Source organism: Calonectris borealis, chromosome 18, assembly GCF_964195595.1.
Source record: "Calonectris borealis chromosome 18, bCalBor7.hap1.2, whole genome shotgun sequence".
NCBI classification, from domain to species: domain Eukaryota; kingdom Metazoa; phylum Chordata; class Aves; order Procellariiformes; family Procellariidae; genus Calonectris; species Calonectris borealis.
In genome coordinates, this window is record NC_134329.1 from 5,308,269 (window position 1) to 5,330,282 (window position 22,014).

At 41.8% G+C, this 22,014-nt stretch overlaps 1 protein-coding gene and 1 long non-coding RNA gene across 7 annotated transcripts in view; both read right to left on the minus strand.

Moving 5' to 3' along the window:
* The window catches only part of ZNRF3 (zinc and ring finger 3), a 117,629-nt gene that overhangs the window by 50,277 nt on the left and 45,338 nt on the right, over window positions 1-22,014 (minus strand). The gene's annotated exons all lie outside the window — the stretch shown is intronic.
* Window positions 5,873-15,529, minus strand: LOC142090100 (uncharacterized). Its single transcript, XR_012676421.1, has 3 exons — window positions 10,127-15,529; window positions 9,019-9,179; window positions 5,873-6,165 (listed from the first exon to the last, which is right to left on the minus strand). It is a non-coding gene; the product is annotated as an uncharacterized LOC142090100 (long non-coding RNA).

Below are 22,014 nucleotides of genomic sequence, written 5' to 3' on the forward strand. Positions count from 1 at the left end.
TGAGAGGAGAGCTGTGGATGTCATCTACCTTGATTTTAGTGAAGCGTTTGATGTTGGTCTCCTTCAACATCCTTGCTGACAAGCTGCTAAGATATGGACTAGACAACTGTACCACAAGATGGTGGAAACTGCCTAAACTGGCTCAAAGTCTGCAGTTATCGAAAAGAATGGTGGTTAATGGCTCAAAGTTGAAGTAGCAGCTGGTCACAACTGGAGTTCCTCCGCAGTCGATACTATGTCTGATACTATTCAATATCATTATATACAACCCAGGTGAGAGGACCGAATGCACTCTCAGTGAAGTTTGCAGATGACAACAAACTGGGAGGAGTGGTAGATATGCCAGGAGGAAGGGCCGCAAGACACAGTTACTGTGGCAGGCTGGAGACTGGGCTACCAAGAATTGCATTAGGTTTAATGAAGATAAATTTGAAGTCCTACATGTGGGATAGAGTAATACTGAGCAGCAGTACTTACTGCATTCGGTCTCACTGGCTGCAGTGCAGCTCTGCTGAAAAAGACATGGGGCTTCTGATGGACAGCAAACTTAATGTGAATCAACAGCTGAGGCTGCACCTGGAGTACGTATATAGCCAGCAGATCAAGGAATGTGATTATTCCACTGTACTTGGCACTTGTTACACCACACCTGGAATAATGTGTCCAGTTTTGGTTGGAGAAGGTCCAGCAAAAGGCCACCAAGATGATAAAAGGGTTGGAGAACTTGACATATGAAAAAGGTTGAAAGTATTCCATTCATTCAGCCTAGAGAAGTGAAGGCTCGGGGAGATCTAATCAGTCTTGCAGGTAGTTAAAGAGAAGACAGAGGTAGTCTTTTCATGAGGGCGCATGATGACCAGACAAGAGGCAACAGGCACAAGAATACTTCAGGGAAAATTCTGTTTGGATATATGGAAACAATTCTTCACCATAAGAACAGCTGAACAGTGGAACAGGTTGCTCTGAGAAGTGGCGGAACATCCCCCACTGGAAATATTCAAGATTTGGCTTGACAAGGCCCTCAATAACAAGGATGCTGAGGATGTGCTTTCAGTGGAAAGCTGGATTAGATGATCTCCAGAAATCCCTTTGATCCTAGACTTTATTGTTCTTTGATTCCAAGTCCCATCCTCCAAATCAAGGTAATAATAATAATAATTTGCAAAAGCTACAGACTTGCCATGCTGCAACTTCAGCAAGCTATTGTCAGGTACCTAAAATGGTTCAATATACATATCCCATTAGACACGCAACTGTTTCATGAATAAGCATCCCATTAAATAAAATTTTATTTGTATTAAAGTTGGACTTGTTGGACTACCAGACTAAACAGCATGTAGAAGGAAAACTTGGTAGGGTAAAAATTGCCAGTTCTCTGCAGAGCTTCAATCCTCGTTCACTGTCAATAGGAAGGAGTAAATGAAGAATCATAAAAGTGACAGAGGCAGGAGTGAGACTGAGTAAGAAAGTTTTAAATATTAAATTCAGCTTCAACAATAACCAAATTGTAAAGGGAGGGAAAAGAAAATCTCAGAGAACAGAATTGCTACTATCTGGTGTTTGCACCTTCCTCCAAGCTGGCTGGTGCTAGCCAATTTCAGACCACATACCGGACTGCAAACCAATTGTCCAATTCTGTACAGCTGTTCGCATGTATTGCAGAACAATAGGGTTGGTTCATTCACACTATTGATACAGCTGTCACAATGTACTGAAATAACATACACTCAGATTTGGAAAGTTATCTGCAAAGCTTACTTCCACAGGGCACATACAAGAGCTCTGGAATGAAAGTGATGGATTTCAAGTTTCCTTGGAAGATTCTGCTCTAGATTTTACCTTTCGCTGGAACGATAATCTTTTCTTAGCATCAACAGCAAATTACTGTATTGGGTATAATACTGCTAAAACAGCTTCTTTCTACACCTAACAGAACAGCTAATCTCTGCTCTAATTTTCCTCATCTATAGTCTTGAATGTACAAGATGTGTGTTTAGGATTGCCAGCAGTTATTCATCAGCATCAAAAACATTTCTGATAGCCCAAAAGCGAGGTCTAACCCTAAACAGAACCAGACACATCAGTAAAGGCAAATATATACACACTCTGGAATACTGGCTTGCCAAAAACGCAGACTTTATGGAATTGTATGAAAAACAATTGCCTGAGCAAACGAAGTTATGACAATGTATTCACTTTGTCCTTGTTCCTATTCCTACAGAACTAGACCTTTTCTGAAGAAGACCTTTCCTCTGAATCAGGTTGCTCCAAATTACTTGGTTTTACATAACATTTTTTGTTTAGTACTTGGCTCTAACCTGAATCTTTCGGTGCCCTCAGATGAGGAATCTGTGGGATATCATATATGTAGTGATGCTTGATGTAAGAAATGGAAGTCAGAACTTGTGGCAAGTTATCAGTTTCCCACTCAAAAAACATTAGAAAACAAGTGAAAGATGTTAAGTTATATTTTCACTATAGCGGTAGAGGTCAGAACAAAGCTGTTGATTCTTCCACTCATAAGTGGCAATACCAAAGGGAAACAAAACAAAACAAAACAAAACAAAACACAGAGTACTAGCACATATTCAGGAGAAATGTGGAAAATTCCTGTCAGAGCAACGATGAGAGCTCAGCTCATCACATAGACAGCCTAGAAACTGGCCCAGTCCTGTGCAATAGAGTCTGTGCTTTGTCCCAGCAGGAACTACAGATTTGATAGCTCTATGACACGGAACAATTACCCATGCATTCATTAACTCCACTGAAAAACACCTACCTTGTCCTTTGTCTCTCAACCCTACTTTCCACCAGCACTAGAACACAGAAAGAATGTAGGAATTTGGAATTTACCCAATAGAGCCCAAATCACGTAAGATGAGCACCTAAAGGAAGAAAATCTAGAGCTCACTAGCAGAACTGCTTCTGTCTTCAATCTACTTCAGTGACAAGATCAAACCTAACTAAGCCTTTGCTACATACTGCCATTACTTTTTAAAAAAAAAGTCTCCACTTTTTTCATGTGAGAAGAAATTCAACTGTGACAAGGAACAGAGCACAGGGCCAAAAAGTGGCACTGGGTAGAGAGGAAAAAAGTAGTAATCTAAAAAGGCTTCCATCAGGGCACAAAGTAAGCCTTTTTAGAGCAAAGGCAAGACACCTGGCTAACACCCTCTAGTGAGAACAGTGACTGGACTAATTGTATAAAGTATTTCAGCAGAGCTTATACATTAAAATAATCAATATGAGACCCAGAAGGCTGCAAAACAGTCAAGTTAGTGTTAGCAACACTTTTTTGCATTTCCTCTGAAATTTTACCTTCTTACCTATTAAAAGAGAAATTGCTTCTTAAGGACTACAAAAATTACTTTGCACTCATTCTCCAGAATATACCTGCGTCATCAGCTGACAGAGATTTCCCACTGATTATTGCCACTGCTGTGATTTTTATCATCGACATAATGCAGCTACTAATACAACTGCCTCACCACAAGACTCTATTTGTTCCTATTACTTACAAATACAGTGGAATGAAGAACTTAACTCTTCCATCTCCATTTACTCTTCTTTATCGGCAGAGCAACCTGTTGCCAAAAAAGTGATTTAAGGTTCTTGACTGCAAGATTCCAACCCAGCATTACTATGACCCCCACCAGAAAGAAAAGACTCAGGCTGTAACTTCTCTGTATCAGTGCTTTTTGAAAAAGGCATCAGTAGAATGTGCCATTACAGATAAGCAATCCAAAACCATACAAATGGAAAAAAAAAAATCTTTCAAGAACTAAAGAGTATTTTTTTTTAAAAAAAAGTTATGAGTTGCCATTGTCTCTGCAGCATGATAAAACATGAGGTTTTTATGCTGGCTGCAGCTGGAACATGGCAGTCTTTTTAAAAAAGGTGAAAGGCAGAAGCATTTCCTCATCACCCTGTGCTCCTCTAGACCATGCAGCTTTGCGGCCTCCGGCGCAAGTACAAAACTCCATTAAAACAGTTTCTTTTTGCTTTCAGACTTCTTTTTTTTTTGTTTTGAAGAAGAACATCCTGCCAAAAACCAAGTCACCACAAAATGTAATGTTATAGGACCTGAGCATTTCAGCAGTGCGCTTTTCTTGGCTATCAGTTGTGACCGTGCGGTTCGACCCAGTGGTTAGCATTGAACCCACAACTGGCTTCCATCGAACTTTCTCTATAGCAAGAGCATCAAGAATTCCTGAAATCCTCTCACAGTCCACTTTACTCCAGGAAGTATGCCAAAAGGAATGATGAGAAATCCAGCCTATGCTGTAATTAAATGTAAAAACAGAGATATGCAGTTGAACACATCTACCATGCAGAAAAGGCTAGTAAAATTTTACAATGCAGACAGGCCAGTACTATACTCAGTCCACCAGATCCTGTGAAAAGGAGCAGTAAATTTTGAAGAGAAGCCAGAGTAGGTTTTATTAACCAGGGAACCAGACCTTGGCACTGATCTAGTTGATCAGCACACTCATCACCTGAAGCAAGAAGCAGCATCATTCTCTTGCTCCTTTGACACAGGGATACCTAACCTATGACTCACAGGGCATGTGAAGTGCTTGTGAGCAATTCACCTGTGCCATGGCCCAGCTTCAAACCCCTCAAGAGGCAAAGAAAACTGCCAGCTGAAAGACATACCTGGCAGTAGCAGCGTGCTCTCAGACATCCTCCTGCTAGGATTCCTGCCAGTCAGAGAGACACTACAGATACCCACACCACATGCACAGTAACAGATGTGTACAAAACTGTAAATTCCACACATCTGCATCAGATTTACTGCACAGGCAGAGATCAAGTGTACTGCCCATGCTATGCAGCTGAGCGATCTACTGCAATAGCAACAAAGCAGCTGGACACTAATTATTCCAAACAGTTTGCAAGGGAAGCTCCCAGCCCATTCAAACCGAAAGCTGGCCCCTCCTTCCTTCAAAGGGTCTCAAATGCAAAACTCCATGTGCATACCCGAGATAATTTGAGGGCAGATTTCTTCTCTCAGGAATTTAAGTGCTTTGATTACACTGAATTCTCCTACCACAGTATTGACAGAGCAAAGGGGAACAAAGTCATGTTTATAGTTGTGTTTTTTTCCTCTTAAAATGGGTGGAAAGATGCTGGCAAAAGATGCAGGCACAATGCCACTGAGGATGGGGGAAACTGGAGGGAAAATTAGGAGTAAAATGATACCTTCGTAGATTACTTTGGCAGAAGAAGGCTGCCAGTAGCTCTATGGTAAAACAAAAGAGTTCTGGCCCTATATACAACAAGACAGGCCCCAAAAATGCACTAATGGCTAGAACTTTAGACATAATCATAACTGGCTGGGAAAAACAGGATTACCTTACATCTCATAAACAATTAGAGTTGTCCCATAGCACTCAAGTGGGGACTTAAAACTGGAAGTATCAGGTCAGTGCCACATAATCTCCTTGGTCTAAGTTAAAGGCGTCATACGGAGTTACAAATACTTTGCAAGTAAATTTTCTAGCAGAAAATGGAGTAGGAAGGATGAGGAGACCCTGACAAACGTTGTACAACATAATGGGGTCTATTTGTTCAACCCCAGGGAGTGTTTGGGGCCCAGAAAGAATGAATGTAACTATTCAACAGCCAAAAAAGCCCCAGTTGATTCATACTGTTCATATAAGGAACCCTAAAAGAAATTTCCATTTGCATTCCCTTGCCAAAAGCACACACGATGCACACTTAGAAAAGGAATGAATTTGGCTGGGTTGAAAATTCCAAGAATGTTGGGAGGGAATTAAAAGACAACACGCACACGTGCATGCACCACAGAAGGTAGCATTTTATTTTACAAAAGCACACAGCTCTGTGAAAAATCTCTGAGCTACTCATTTATAGATTGTATTTTAACAAGAAAGTTTAGCAAGCAAATTGACAATTGTTCTTTATATGTGTAGACTGATTAGTGACCGATTTCCAAACTCAGTTCATTTTTCTGACACGTAATCTGGTCTAGACCCTGGCTTTCCAGGAAGTTCTTCATGTTGCATGGTGTTTAAGAGCTGACTTGTTTCTTCAGAGTCCTCTAGGACCCCTGGCAAGAGAAGATATTATTCTGTGTATTTTGCAGTAAGCTGCTAACCCGCATAGCTGGTTTGCTTGCATTCAGAGTTGTGGGGAACTGTGCTAGATGAATGGAGAAGGGTAGGGAAGAAAAAGAGAAAGAGGAGTTAAAAATAACACAAATTATTTCTGAGGCATCCTTTCAGTTTTAAAGAAAGAAACAAAGTAACCCTCAATAGATGCCATGCATTAAAACAACACACATACAACAAGACTTGAGCAACCACTACACGCGACTTGTGTCATCTACCTGGACTTGTGCAAAGCATTTGATACTGTCCCGCACGACATCCTTGTCTCCAAAATGGCGACACATGGATTTGACGGGTGGACCACTTGGTGGATAAGGAATTGGCTGGGTGATCACACTCAGAGAGTTGTGGTCAACGGCTCCATGTCCGGGTGGAGACCAGTGACAAGTGGTGTCCCTCAGGGGTCCGTATTGGGACCAGTATTATTTAACATCTTTGTCAGGGACATGAACGGTGGGACTGAGTGCATCCTCAGCAAGTTTCCAGATGACACCAAGCTGAGTGGGGTGGTTGATACTCTGGAGGGAAGGGATCCACCCAGAGGGACCTTGACAGGCTAGAGAGGTGGGCCCATGCGAACCTCATGATGTTCAACAAGGCCAAGTGCAAGGTCCTGCACCTGGGTCAGGGCAATCCCAAACATGGATACAGGCTGGGTGACGAGTGGATTGAGAGCAGCCCTGCGGAAAAGGACTTGGGGGTACTGGTGGATGAAAAGCTGGCCACGAGCTGGCCATGTGCGCTCGCAGCCCAGAAAGCCAATTGCATCCTGGGCTGCATCAAAAGCAGCGTGGCCGGCAGGTCGAGGGAGGTGATTCTGCCCCTCTACTCTGCTCCGGTGAGACCCCACCTGCAGTACTGTGTCCAGCTCTGGGGCCCCCAGCATAAGACAGACATGGACCTGCGCGAGCGGGTCCAGAGGAGGGCCACGAAGATGATCAGGGGGCTGGAGCCCCTCCCGTATGAGGACAGGCTGAGAGAATTGGGGTTGTTTAGCCTGGAGAAAAGAAGGCTCCGGGGAGACCTTGCAGCGGCCTTCCAGTACTTAAAGGGGGCCTGCAGGAAAGATGGGGAGGGACTCTTTATCAAGGAGTGTAGTGACAAGACGAGGGGTAACGGTCTTAAACTGAAAGAGGATAGATTTAGATTAGAAATTCTTTACTGTGAAGCTGGTGAGACACTGGAACAGGTTGTGGGTGCCCCCTCCCTGGAAGTGTTCAAGGCCAGGTTGGACGGGGCTTTGAGCAACCAGACCTAGTGGAAGGTATCCCTGCCCAAGGCAGGGGGGTTGGAACTAGGTGATCTTTAAGGTCCCTTCCAACCCAAACCGTTCTATGATTCTATGCCTAGATAAAAATCAGCTCACTTAAAATAGATAAGTTATACTAGGAAATGAAAGAAGGGGGAGGGGAGTGTTCTCACACGGGCTGAAGGAAGACTACAAAATGAAATCCAATAAATATCATACTTTTATTTCAGAGGAAAACTTAAGGATACAGCAATTGCCAAAATGGATTAGACTACACCGCCCACATTAGTAGCTCCTAGAATACAAAGCACAGAGTTGCAATCTGCATGGCCTACTTTTGCTCAAGTTGTATAAGAATAAACAAAAATAATGAAGAAGGTAGGTACTGAAAAGGCACATCAATGTTGGATTTCCTTTAGAGAAGTAGCAGAGGGAACACAAACTTATCCCTGCCCTTGTCCAATGAAGTCTCTTATTTCCAAGGGAAAAATCTATTACCTTTACTAACTTACATCTTTGTTTACTGTTTCTAGCTGGGCTGAAAGGAGAGGCTGGGTTTTCTGGTTGTTTTCCAAAGAGAAGTTAACACTAGGAGATTCAATTAAAAAGCAATATTCCAGATAAGGATGAACTAGTTACATGCAGAGATCACACATATCCTATTCTTCTAATTTTGCGTGGTATGCTGCACTGAGGCATTCCATCTGCATACACAGGCACATCCAAGTTATTTTCTTCATGTTTGCTGTAACATACCCTGTAACATGTGTAACTCCTGACTTTATTCATCAATATTCAATGGCATTGTCAACTGCCATTGTGCTCTCCACACCCAGACTTTAATAAAGCCTGAAGAAACCTCAGACAGATTGAGTGCTGACACAGGTAGATTAAAGTGATTTCATCATTGAGGAAAAAAGTGAGAAAGGAGATAGTAAAATTTGTAAAAGTGTGTAAACACTGTTAGTTACAACGCTCTGTACTAAAACACCTCACCTGTTCACCTTTTACTGTAGTGAAAATTGGACATTTATTCCTATGCTTTGTTTGATCCCTGATAATACATCACTTCTTACCCTACAGCTACTGTTTCACTAGAAGACTCTCGTGGAGGATTTTGCCAGTATTTAGCAAAGCCTGTTGCTTGGATTTCTCAAAGTAGACAGTGTCCGCGCAAAATGCAACCCAGCCACAGAGCTCTAGTGCATCCCTTTCCGTTTCACACCATAGCCTTCATTAAAAAGGTGGTATATTTTGTGCTGTCTCTGAGACAGTGCGTTCACTGGGGCCAGAGGGAGGGAAGAGGAACACAGAATATGCACACAGAGAAAGGCTGCCCTATAACTATGAACAATATTGTCCTTAAAAAGAGGCATGGGGGAACTAATGCGAGTAGATTGTTACAGGAAGAATGCAATGTCCTCACCACAAAACTAATCAAACTTCCTTTGTCCTATATACAAATGCCAAGCAGAAACTGTGCCTTTCTGCCAGAAACCGTTTTCCATATGCAAGACAACATTTTATCCATATAGAGAGGTAAAAACCAGAGAGAAAAAAAAAGTTGAGAAGGCAGAAAGAAATGAGGCTTAAAACGCACAACACTCCATCCCATTCCCCTCCCCTCATGCCAACCTCTCATCTATAATCCAACACAAGAGAGACAACAGGCAAACAGCAAGAGGTCATCTTCAAAGGGCTGGTTGCCAAGGGAGGCCAGTAGAAAGAGCGCAGGCATGTCCCCATCAAAGTCCAGCAGCTGTGAGAGAGCCACAGAGGTGCAGCTTCCCCTGGGGCTGCAATGAAATTCAGAGATGGAGGATAGCGCTGGAGCTGCTCTAGCCGGCAATATAAAATGGGTAGCTTTGCACTTTGCAACAGGGAAAGCATAAGAGAGAAGGGTTATGATATTTTAATCTTTCTCTCCACCCATTTTTGCACTTCAGATACTTGAACTACTGTTTAAACTCATCAAGATACATCCTTTAGAATCACTGGAGCAGCAGGCAGAAGGCAGCACCAAGGATCAACTTTCTGCTCGGTTCAAAATTAAAACTTTGGCTCAGTGACTACACACAGAACAGAGATGGAAAAGGTACAGCAGATAATGTGCAGCCAGCTGTAGTTTCATTACTTCTCACAGAAAATACAAATACATCTTCAAAGTTGGATCCTGGGAGACACAATAAAAACTGCCTGCAAATATTACCCAACAAAGCATGTATCTTGGAGAAAGCATGAGATAATAACACAGACTCCTAGCTACCTGCAACATTTGCATAAAAAATTAGAAGCCAATGTATGAACAACCACAGATTCTGGTTCTCAGAATTCTCAGAACTTCAGCTCTTTGTATTAAATGAACACATGATGATCGCATGTAAAAATTATATTTCTAGTCCTCAAATACAGGAGAAGAAGCTGCAAATGCAAGCAGTGAAATCTAACAGATTAAGTAAAATCAGAAAGGAAAGAGGAATCAAAATTGGTCTATTATGAACAAAAAATTAAAAATTAAAATTCTGACTTGTGTAGTTCCCAGAAGCTAGGGGCTACTCTGTCTTAGAAAAACGATTGTCAGCCTCCTCTGACAAGTGGCCTAATTAGCTGACAGAACTTCAAAATACAGTTGTTCAATTATCAGATAATGGTAGGATAGAAATAATTTCATTATATTTACCTCCCACCTCATGCCCAAAATCTTCGCCAAAACACACAAAGAAAGGAAGCAGCTGGCACTTACTAAGGATGAACAGACACACTTCTTTAGCATGCATTTTGGAGCATGAAGTTTCAGTTGATGTCAGCAGACAACGGTAGCTTGAGTGAAAATTCAAATGGCACAGAGTTACATGGTCTGAACAAATCCTCTTGGGTTGCAATACAAAGGTTGACAGGAAGGAAGGTTTTAATATTTAGAAAGTTCCTGATTACCACCTTGACTGAAAGTCAGTCTGGAAGCACCACCAAGGAAGCAAAAGACACATCAGTGATACAGCATTAGACCTCCATTCCTGTCTGTCAGCACAAAAAAAGTTTTTCAAGGCTGAATCATAGTAGTTCATATCCTAAAGATGTACTCTATTTCTTAGGCCAGCATGTGAACTAACCTTTGAATATTTACATAAAGACTCTTTCAAGATTCTATAAACCATACAACCTCTGGCTAACAGAAGTTCCTTCAGTCTGTGCCTCAGAAGATGCTCTCGGAAGTTTTTGAATATGACGAAAATACTGATGCCCTCCACTATAGCAAGGCACATTAAACAGCCTAAAACAGAATACTCATTTTGAGTCTTTCAATGTGATGTGCTAAAGTTGATTAAAAAAAGAAAGCCTGTCAGCAGACTTAAATTCAGTACATAAGTGTCTGCATCACCACCAAAGGGTTTTAAGAGACTGAAACCAAAGACACGTTGAAAACCCTATATATTGGACATTTCTTCAGAGTTTTGTATCTCTAAGAGCAGAGAGTAAGGAGTTTGTGTGTGCACGCACAGCAGACTGACCTCCACCTATCCCACACAACGCGATGACCATGGATATCTGTCACCATGTCTTCAGCATGAGTACCCCAGAGAAGAACTTCCTTGAGAACTGAAGCAGTGTATACCAGCTTTGTTTCATTCTGTGAGCACTCCTAGCATGGCTTACTCTCTGGAAAAAAAAAAAATCACCATCTCTTTGAGACTGTGCTTTGGAGACATGCTCTCAGCTTGGTGGTGGCAGTAATGATTTCTCAGTTCCCAGAGCAAGTAGCACATCCCTGAAGCACAGGCCCAACAGAGATCAGATTCTTGCATCTGCTCCTCTCACCACCTAGGCTAGACTTTCCAGCATCCAACCTCCTCCTCCACATTCTCTCTCAGTTGCTCCCCCTACACTGCATTTTTTCTATTTCTCATTTATTCCTCTGTCTTGATATGAAACTACCTGCACTGCATACTCTGTCCAGTCTTTCCTCACAAATCACTCCCTAGCCCCCTGTTCAGACCCAGTCTACTGCAAATCCCTTCACATATCTCTCTTATGACATAAGAGGAAAACAATTCTTTAAATCAGCTATGGGTATTGCAGCTCTTAACCACACATCTTCCTTCGTTATGCTGCTACAGAGTTAGACTATTTTGGACACCTCCCCTTACTTCTCACCTTTGCAGGCATTTCTCTGAAGCTTAGTTTTCTAGATTTATAAATAGGTCATCTAAGATAACTATCATGTTCTTGTATTGAATTTTACCATAAATTACAAAGCACTCTCCCTCTCTCTACGTTTAACATTGCGGCAACCAAAAAATGCTCAAGAAAATACCTGTGACAATTTTTACAATCTAAAGATAGAGTTCCATCTTAAATAATTTTTCAAAGTTTACCTTTTGGTCAGATTTGCGTTTACGTTTTATAAGCCATCCTGGAGCAATACACAAACAGGTAAAGTTTACAGAAGTTCTGTTTCAAACTCCAGCTGCCACATGCCTCCTCATATCTGTTTCCCCACTTTCTGCTCCAAATTTTCTTTAACTCTCCTCTCCAAGACCTATCACTTGACCTCTTTTTCAGTTTGACAACCTAGTATACTTCAATGGATTTGTTTCCAGTTTAAGACTTCTGCCCCTGTGAAAACATTTTAAGGTGTTAGGGAAATTTTAGAGGGAAAGGAGCCAACTGATTCTGAAACACGGGTCTCCAAACAGGTACAGCCTCCTGTTTGTTTCTAGACTGTCTCCTCTTCCTTCAACATCAAGTTCTCAAGAAATTACCTCCACAGCCTCCCTCACGCTCTGCCCCTGCTTTGCACTCACACTCACTGGGAAAAGTCCAAACATCACATCTAGTTTTACATACACTTCTTTTGTCAGGTCCAATGTCATAAAAGATACCAGCACAATCTCTCCAACCTATTTAAAATGGAAATACAGGTAAAGCCAAAGCCTCTGCTTCTAGATAAGGCTCTAGAATAGGCTGTATGCAATGGAACATGATCTCCTTTCCTGGAAGGCGAGGTGACTTTCTCATCGTACTTCAGCTTGTCTCACGGCAGGAATTGGACGCATCCCCCCCTTTCCTCTGACATCCCCCCCAGCCCCACAGGTCCAGGACTCTCTCAAGGCCACTCACTCCACTTCTGAGCCCCCGGTGCACGCAACGCGGCTCTTAGGGAGACATCGGCCATCATCATTATGTCCAGTCTCCTCACTTGATGGCTCCTGAGCCCAGGTGCACCCAGGAACACACAGGCAGACGTGTGTTACATTGCTGCATTACGCCATGGTGGAGGGAACAGACCAGCCTGCTCACCGGATCTCACCCTAACGGAGGATGGAGGTGGCTGGATTTCTGTTCCAGCGAAGCCATTTCCCTTTATGACTGTATGGAAATCACTCCTTTCTCCCTCTGCTTAACTTCCTCATTCACAGTATAGGGAAATAACGCCCCTGCCCAGAGAGGAATTGAGCACTTTAAAAAAAAGTAGTGGCCAGTATTATGGCATATAAATCAGGTGCAAAGAGTTGTTCCTGAAAACAGATTAAAGTTTAATGGCTTTTTTTCCATAAAAGAAAATATCTGGTGCACTGGGTTCTCCATTTCAGATAAAGTAATGAGTAACTGCACTGTTTTCAAAGTCTTCTATTACAAGAATTCAGTGAATATTGAGACCTGCTATGTTATCAGATGGGAAGAAACACTCAAATCCACTGGGGAAAAAATGCCCTTCTTAAAAACAGCCACCTGATGGCAGCCTGTGGCTTCAGTCCTATTGTTCCAAGTGGCAACTGGCAACCATTTTGAGTGAGATTAGCTCTACACTGAGTCACCACTGAAGAATGTTCTGTAGTAGGGAGAATGACTTCAAAATAAAAAGCTATTCTTAATTCTAATGTAGCCCATTGCTGAAATAGTCACTGCAAATATTCCCATTTCACACACTGTGAAATTCTTCTTCCCTCTTTCAGCCTCAATTCAAGCCACAGCAAATAACCAACTTATATGTAAACCGGTCTCCACAACTCAGTCCAGTGCACTATTCAAAACACTTCGTCAGCATACAAGGCTGACTGATGCACAGTTTCACTCACTGCTTACAGTCTATGCTTTGACATCTTGAACCAGAACGCTATTCTGCACTCAAGAAATTATCGGTCCTTTGTTCTTTTCCATCTTTCAAAGGCATTTGTAGAAACTTAGCACTTGGGGCCTGAAGGATTCATTTTATATTATTTAAAGTCAAACTAACAATAACGAAAGTTTCTGAAATTCTGGAGACTTGATGCACTCCCCTTTCATTACAAAGAGGTTAATTCCCTGATCTAAGAGCAAAATTCAACTTCACTTTGAATACAGAACTGCAAAACTGAACTGTTTTACAGAACTGTAAAACAAAACAGATTTTCTCAGCTTCTTCCCTGATACCATATTAATGCACATGCTTATCATACTACAACACCCTATACATGGGAGGAAAAAACCAAGGTACCAGAAGTTTCTAAAATTTAAAATTTACCTAAGCTTTTTTCTCTAAATAATTTTCTCTGATGTTGCTGTTCTACATGTTCATTTTTATCTAAATTGTGTAGGAATGCTGAGACTGGAGTAGCAAGTGTTTCATATTTTAAGTGCGAGATTTAAGGTAGCCCAATTCAGCCTTACTTTTAGATAGTTGTGCTGTATTTCAGGATACAACAACAGTTCCCCCCCCTCCTTTCCCCATCTCTTTCTGGATTCCTCCTTCCTATGGCCACTAATTTATCACCTCATCTCTCTTCTCTTCCAGACTACCCCTTCACTTTTTCTCTTTCACCCCACGCCCCTTTTTTCCCTTTTTTTTTTTAAACCAACTCCTGTAGCACTGGCATACAGCCCATGCTAATAAGTCCAGCAAAGCTCATTGGCCTGGGTTTAGTGCTGTGTATCTACTGTTGGCGCACCTCACCCCTGAGGTATGCCTCACTGATTGGGAAATTAATGGTGTAAACTGTACTCCAAGAATGCAGCAGCGTGGGGCGAATGAGTGCTGTCTGCAGGACATTGCCCTCACATGTTAGAAAAATTGGACAGTGCAGCGAATGAGGTAAGATACTACGAGAAAAGAAAATACAGCGTTGTGGTTAAAGCAGCTGAATGCTTCCCAAGAGACTGGATTGCTTCCTCTGCCACAGAGTTCCTATGCAATGTTGGGCAAGTCATAAAAACAGCCATACAGGGTGTGACCAAAAATCCAACCAGCACAGTATCCTATCTCCAACAGTGGCCAACTGCAGAAGTTTGGAGAATAGGAAAAGCAGAACAGACAGAGAATGATTCTTCTTTTGATACAGCCTCTTACTTAAGGCTATCAGTGATTAAAAGACTTCCAGAGCTGAGACATCACCCAGAATATTGTGTTTAATAGTAAGCAATGCATTTACGTTCCATGATTTTGCCTAATCCCTTTTGGATGACACCCATGCTTCCGGCTTTCACACCATCCTACAGCAAGTAACACAACTTACTGTTTTAAAAATATACATTATTTTGCTAACTTTAAAGCTGTTATGTGAATTTCACTGAGTACACTCTGATAGTCCTTGTATTGCAAGGAATAGCAAATAATTGTTCCTTAGTCACTGTCTACATCAGACTCTACTCAAAGTCTCTTGTCAACAGCCTCTTTTCCAAGCGGATAAAATTTCGCCTTTTTCAGTGAGTGTCACTCCACTATGTGATGAGGCTGATCCACAGCTTGTGATCTACCTGTTCCTTTTTCCAGTCTCCCTTTCCAGTTTTACAATGAAGTGACTTGAACTGCACACAAGATTCAAGCTCTTGGAGTCCAATGGTGCCCACAACGTCTTCTCTTTGCTCTCTGGTCCTTTCCTAGCAATTGCAACACTCTCATGAAATTTTCAGTGTTACTTCTACCAGGGTAAGGTTTTCAGAATACACTTTATTCTTAAGAAGGAAAAGAAATCTTAGCCACAACTTTGAGAAGCCTTTTACGATCCCTCTTTGTTCTTCCTGGTGCACGCCTCCAGCTTGCATTACAATTAACCAAGATCCTTCCCAAGATCAGCACTGATACATAACTCGCTGTATATACAGCTGTGACTTGTTGGAGAGAATCCCTTTAACCAAGGTCCTTACATGGCACATTCAGTCAGAGATAAACACAAAGCAGGGTCTGCAGAAAATGTGACATATGCAAAAATAAAAACAAGGTCAATGGAATCTGTGCCTGATCACAAAAATAAACAGAAAAGGCTAGGCATTGTGAAAAGAACACCCGCACTCACAAACACATCTCTGTACTCCTCTAGTTCCTAGGGAACTGCTAATTTTGTCCATAATATTTAAATAACTGTTGGTGCTCATTTTTAAAAATACATATGAGTCCCTTCATTTCATCAGGCATTTTGAAAATAGATCAGTTATATATCTATAGAAAGCTAATATATTTTGCAAGCACCAAAGGCCACATGAAAAAACCCGCTGTGTTAAAAGAGCTGTGGTTAGGATGCTTCGGTGACTGTCATACCGTGTATGGCCTCTGTCAGGTAGCCAATAGTAGACAAAAGTATTTATCATCAGTCATCAGACAGACAATCTGGCTCAAACATCCTCTGCCATATTTTGGCTTCTTTCTAGTACCTAATATCACAAGATAGCGTTGCCTTTTTTTTCAGAGCGCCTCAAACCATCATAGCTACTATAGTACTAAAATAATATATTGCTGACTTCACATCTGCCTCTTATTGCCAGAAGCCTCAAGTGAGTAAACTTTTCTTGACATTAAAGAGTCAGCCCCTTATCCCCGCCATTCTTCTTGGAGGGACATCAGCCCAATACTAGCATTCAACTCCCTGTTTAATACACTCACCCAGACTAACAAACGTTTTCTGTGCAAGATCACATCACCTTTCAGTAACTAACTTTATAAACTAGTTTGCTATGCTGGAAATTAATACTGTGCACTGTGGACACAGGTTTGCTGATGCTTCAGCTGATAAGCTCCTCTTGCTATCCTGGTCCAGTCCAGAAGCAAAAGACCAAGACCTCCACCACATCTAATGCTGTTCACGTTAGGCTATAAGGACCTATTTTGTCATCAGCCTAAAGTAGTATGCTTTAAAACATGTGCGTGGAGGAAGAGCTGGGGGGAAGAAGTTCTCCCTCTCTTCCTCCCCACTGATCACTGTCACTCAAGGCGCCCTAAGTTATCTTCCCCAGCATCTCTAGGACACGTTTGAATCTGATTTGTCACAAACAGGACAACAAATGAGAGACCATCACCTCTAATCAAACATGACAGAAATCACGATCCCAAAAATAAGAATACAGCCATTCAAGTAAACTTCTCTTTGCATGAAAAGGTGACAGACAGAATTCCTGGATTTGTATCTGCAATATTTTTGTTCAATAAAAAAGTTAGCACATTTTCTCCTAGATTAATATTCTTTTCCAGTTTCTTTAAACAAAAGAAAATTTGAATGTACAAATCAGACATTGTAGTTGACAGAGGAACAGCTCAGTTCCTATATAAACTCCCTCAAGCTGGAGTTTGAGTAAAACCTGTTCAAGATCAAACTCATCTGCTCACTATCATCATCAGCTTCCTGTTCATTCATCAGTATATGAATGGTTACAATAGGGCCATCGAGACAAAAGATGGCTTCAGAGGGAATGTCTGACAGAGGAAGAAGTTACATCAGCCTAACGCTCCTTTGTTCAAAGAGCTCTGAACATTAACAGCAGCTAAAGACCAGGCAGCTGCTGCACAGAATTAGAAAGAGACAGAAAGAACAATTACTTCCTGGCAACATTTTTTCCCCTGCAGCTCAAAAAAAAACTCTACAGAACTTATGCTGAACAGTAAGAGAATGAGAAAAATTCTGGAGATTTAGCTGTCTTCCCTCCATTCCTGTTAGTGAGCAATTTAACTAGGTACCAACCAGACATGCCAAGGAAACTGTTGTTCTAGACCTCCTGCACTACACGCACCAACTCTGACTCCTTTGCTATCCAAAAGAAAGGATAAGTACAATGTCACAGTATGCAGCAACCCTCACAAGGCCCTCAAAACCAAAACAGATCTTCCCTGTGCTCTCTCAAATTCAGACAGGCAAGCTACAGGCAAGTAATGGACTGGAAAAAAATGTGGAAGAAAAAGCCATCAAGGGCTCTCATGTATGAGTTGATGCCAATAGGAAGTCCTAAGCCACAAGCTGGTAGAGTCTGGAAGCATGTACTGCAGAATTCTCACCATGTGCTTGCTCTGATCTTACATTCCTTCACAAGTATCTGCTACTGGCTTCTGCCAGAGAGAGTCACTGGAGCAGAGGAATTTTTTGGTTAACTTGGCATGGCAGTTGTGTTAATTCACTTGGTTGCATGAATCAAAAGGCCATGGATACTGCTGACAGAAGTGGCCGCACAAACTCAGTAGAGCATACAGGAATCAGCTAAAACCTCTTTTTTCATTCTATTGCTCACTAGAAGAAAAAGCACGGGAATGCCATACCGATGGCAGAACCCTCCAATTCATCTTCTTCTATGGGTAGAGAAGCCTCTGCTTTATTAACTGCTGTCTACTACAACAGACTGGAACAGTCTGTCCCACACATATCTGGGTGGGATTCCCAAAAAGGAAATATTTTAAAGCGGATGTGTAAGTTCCCAGAAAGTCATGGTAACGGCTAGGATTCCCACCCCAGAATTTTTTCTAGCCTCTCCGTATCATGAGGGGAAAGTGCCTGCAGCAGTAACAAAAGTACATGTCAGAGCCCATCTCAGAGCTCTGTAAGATGTGCAAATTTCCTGGTGCCTGAAGGTTTGGTAACTAGAAACCAAAATCGGAGTATTTCAAGTGTATTAAAGCTCTTTCTACTAGTGTCAAGTATCAAATCAGACACATCTGTGGAAGGAGCATGGCAGAAGAGAGATTCAGGGGGGTGGAGGGAAGAAGTTTTGATGCCGACCAGCAAAATGGAGAGATTTCCACATGAGACAACATAGGAATGCCAGTATCATCCCACATACTCCACAATAAAGAGGATGCATCCCTTTTTGAGCAGGGACCTCTTATTAAGGTAATAAACTGATTTAGCAGACTATAAATGCAGCTTCGACCCCGGAATGAAGCATGAAAGTCAACAATATCTGCAGTCACCTTTCCCTCATGAGAAATTTGCAGACTTCAGAGTGCCACGATTTTGGGTACTAATCTGAACTGCACTGCAAATAGTCTCATGGCTATGGGGGAAGGAAAGTTGGGAGATTTTGCCAGATAGAAATAACCACTGTGGTTTCTAGCATCCTGTACTACATTTTGGGACTGAGATAATCCCATTACATCTTTCTTCTAAAACAATCAGTAAGTGAAACAATGCAGAATGGTGCAGTCATTTTTTCAGTTTCGGAGTTAACATCTTGCTAGAGACTAATGGGCGCAGCTCTCCCTCCCGCAGGGATTGATTCAGGCCCTCTGTCACACAGACATACCCTAAGTCTATACCAAGAGCTATACCATCCAAGCAGGAGAGCTTGTTCTGCCCGAGCTCCAAACATGTACAAAATCAATGCAACTACATTAACTAATATATGTTACCTCTCTGGTAATACTTATTCATTCAGACTTTCCATCATGCCCACAAGGTCACATAGTTTTTTGGATATCAGACTGTAGTAGCTCAGGTCACCTGCAATATACTGTACAGACACACCTCTGGGTGGAAAAGCTGCACTACCATGTTCTAGCTCACAATTTCACAAGGTTCCCTTTGAAAAGCTGTTTTCTATCCCTCAACTTTATAATCAAAATGGAGGTTCAGAAACACACCTCTGCAGCGGCAGCATATGAAGAGAAGTGAGGTTTGTAAAGGAGAAGATTGGAAACTCCTTCCATCCCTGCACATCTGTTCCAGGAAAGTCACACCTCTCCTTCCTCCTTTCGACCTATACAAAGGGAAGAACAACTGTTTCTTTCCCATTCACAGTTTGTGCTTGAACAAGCCTGCACTTCTTGACAATGGATAAGGCTTATCACTTCCCCTCTAACTCCACCTTGCTGGTGCTCAACTTCTTTTCATACAAATCCCAGAAATTTTTAACTGGAGTTCTCAAGAGAAAGCAAAATAGTTTCCATTTTAATAAGGAAGGCAGCCTGAAAACAAGCATTCCTTCCTTTGCCATTTTTCTACTTCATCCCACATGGACACCACAAGTGACAGAATACCACATGCGGAAGTTGTGCAAAGTAAAATACGGAAAACTGCAAGTTTGCAGTTACTTCAAAATGCTTGAGCTCCATGCTATCCATGAAAACCTTCTATATACTCAGGAATCCCTGCTCTATCTCTGTGGCACACGCTTCACCTCTCTAAACAAACAAGGACTGTCTTTGTGTCTTTGTTTAAATTAAGAAAAAGAAAAAAAAACAACCTGTCTCACAGGCTGTGATTACATCAGCAAGAGCGTTCTCCTTTTCTCTATCAATCCTGCCTTACCCAGGCTTTGAAGAGCCTCTGTGTGCTGCTGCCATGTGCTTTGATCTTTCTATTTTATGCCCCAGGGCCAGCGCTGATAATATCTGCTTTGCCTGCACAGTTTTGGGAAAGGCAGTAGCACCCATTCCTGTCCAAGAGCAGCTTTGTTAACACACTGAAACAGCATGTGCGCCCCTGTGACCCCAGAGAGGCAGACGCATAAAAACACACAGTCAATGCACATACGCCACTATAACAACATTTGAACAGACTACATTTTTCCTCCTGTTAAAAAGTAGTTGAGTGTGATAACTTATTGTTAAGTCTTTCAGCTACGCAGAGCAAAGTCACTGTATGCCAGCCACACAACCTAGACATTCAGAGCTCTGCGTTCTTGTTTCTCTAGACTCCATTTTCTTAAGGATATTTAATAATAACACGAATGCCCATCAGCTTATGTCTCTTGTAACACAGAAGCGGGAAACATTCTTGGCATCAAACTGAAGTGTGTCAATTATCACGAATCATCCAACACGGCAAATGGACTGGAGGTTTTATTTAACCCCTGCACGTGATACAAAAAGACCTGCACTGCCAACACTTAAGGAGCCAGGCAACTCCCCTTTGCAACCAGAGATCTAACACAGGTAGCAGCTTCTTGAAAAAATAAAACAAAATACAATATCCCCAAAATCCTGTTTTGAGGCCTTTTACTTTCACTTCTGCCATGGCACTAACCCTCACTTTCTAGAAGATGAATGTGTTGGGTGTAGATTATAAGTGAAGATTTTCAGTGACAGCTCTGAGATGAAAACAGATCATCTTTTCTGAGATTCTTCAGCCTATATTACTATACATTTTCCCTGGCACTTGAATTGTTAAATGGGAAAGCAAGGTGCTTCAGGTATTAATAAACAAGCATTTCAAGGACAGAACCCTCTATATAACTCATCAGAAACCCTAGAGGAAAATTCTGCTTATTTTAGCAACTAAATTCTTGACACTTTTTGTGTTCAGAAAAAAGCTAGAGTGAGTGGCAGAGCAGCAGGGAAATAATCCTGGAGATCCTACCAACAGCTAAGTGTCAGATCCTTAATGAGTAAAGATGAAGGGACAAGATGATTAAGGGCAGTTAAGATAAATTTAACTTGAAATTTGGAAATCTGACATACAGCACTATCATCACCTATTCAACAGATACAGCCAGGCATTTTGATGTTACCCCTCATTAGCTGGTGGGTAAACTGTTTTTGATTGTCCCCTCAGTGGCACTGATTGCTAAAAGGAAATTTCTTTTCCTCAGTTTCATATAACGGCAACAACAGTATCCCTGTTTCAGACCTTCCCAAAAAATGCATACAAATATTGTCAAGAAATTATTACCAAGAGGCAAAGTATTACCCCAGAAAACCAGAGAGCAACTTCAGTTAGTCTAGTTCCACTGCTGGCAGTGGCAGGAAACAGCAAGTGCACTGGATGCCAGCTTGCATCAGGTTTTGTCTATGAAAAGATTTGCTTTTAAGAAGCCATATCAAGCAATGTCATTCATAGTTATGTAGCATGCTGTATACAATAGAGAAGGTGGCTTCCTGCTAAAAACCTAGTGGCTTTTCTTACAAACATGATGTCTTCCAGTTCGGTTTCAGCCATCCACAGCAAGTGCCAAAACTGCCATCCTCCCATAAACTGAGAGTTCAACATCTCTAAGATATGGCATCAGGTCTGAGATTGTGCAGGTTCTAGCAAATTGGGAAAAAAAGGACTTCTGAAAGCTCCTTCTAGAACATATATTGTTCAAAAGAGTTTGACCTCCTTCCCACCACTCAGTGGAGGTGAACCTTTCTCATGCCAGACAGCAGCAGTGTGTACTTCACTACCAGATCAAATCAGAAGCAGCCAAGGAACTTCCAATAGGACCCCTTATTTGGCCTGCCTTTATGGGAAAGGATATTTTTAATCCATATTTCTTGCAACCTGTCCCAATCCAAGAATTTTCCAAGAACTAAATAGCATTTGAAGAATTTCAAAAAGAAAGCCTTCACACTGAGACAGTGAAGGCGAGAGTGAAAGAAACCCTGACCTTCTCTGCCATCTCATACTGCAGTTGCAGGCAGCTGCCTGTTCCAAGCTAAGCCCACTACAAACTGTTAGCTGCAACCCCATTCCAGGTTTT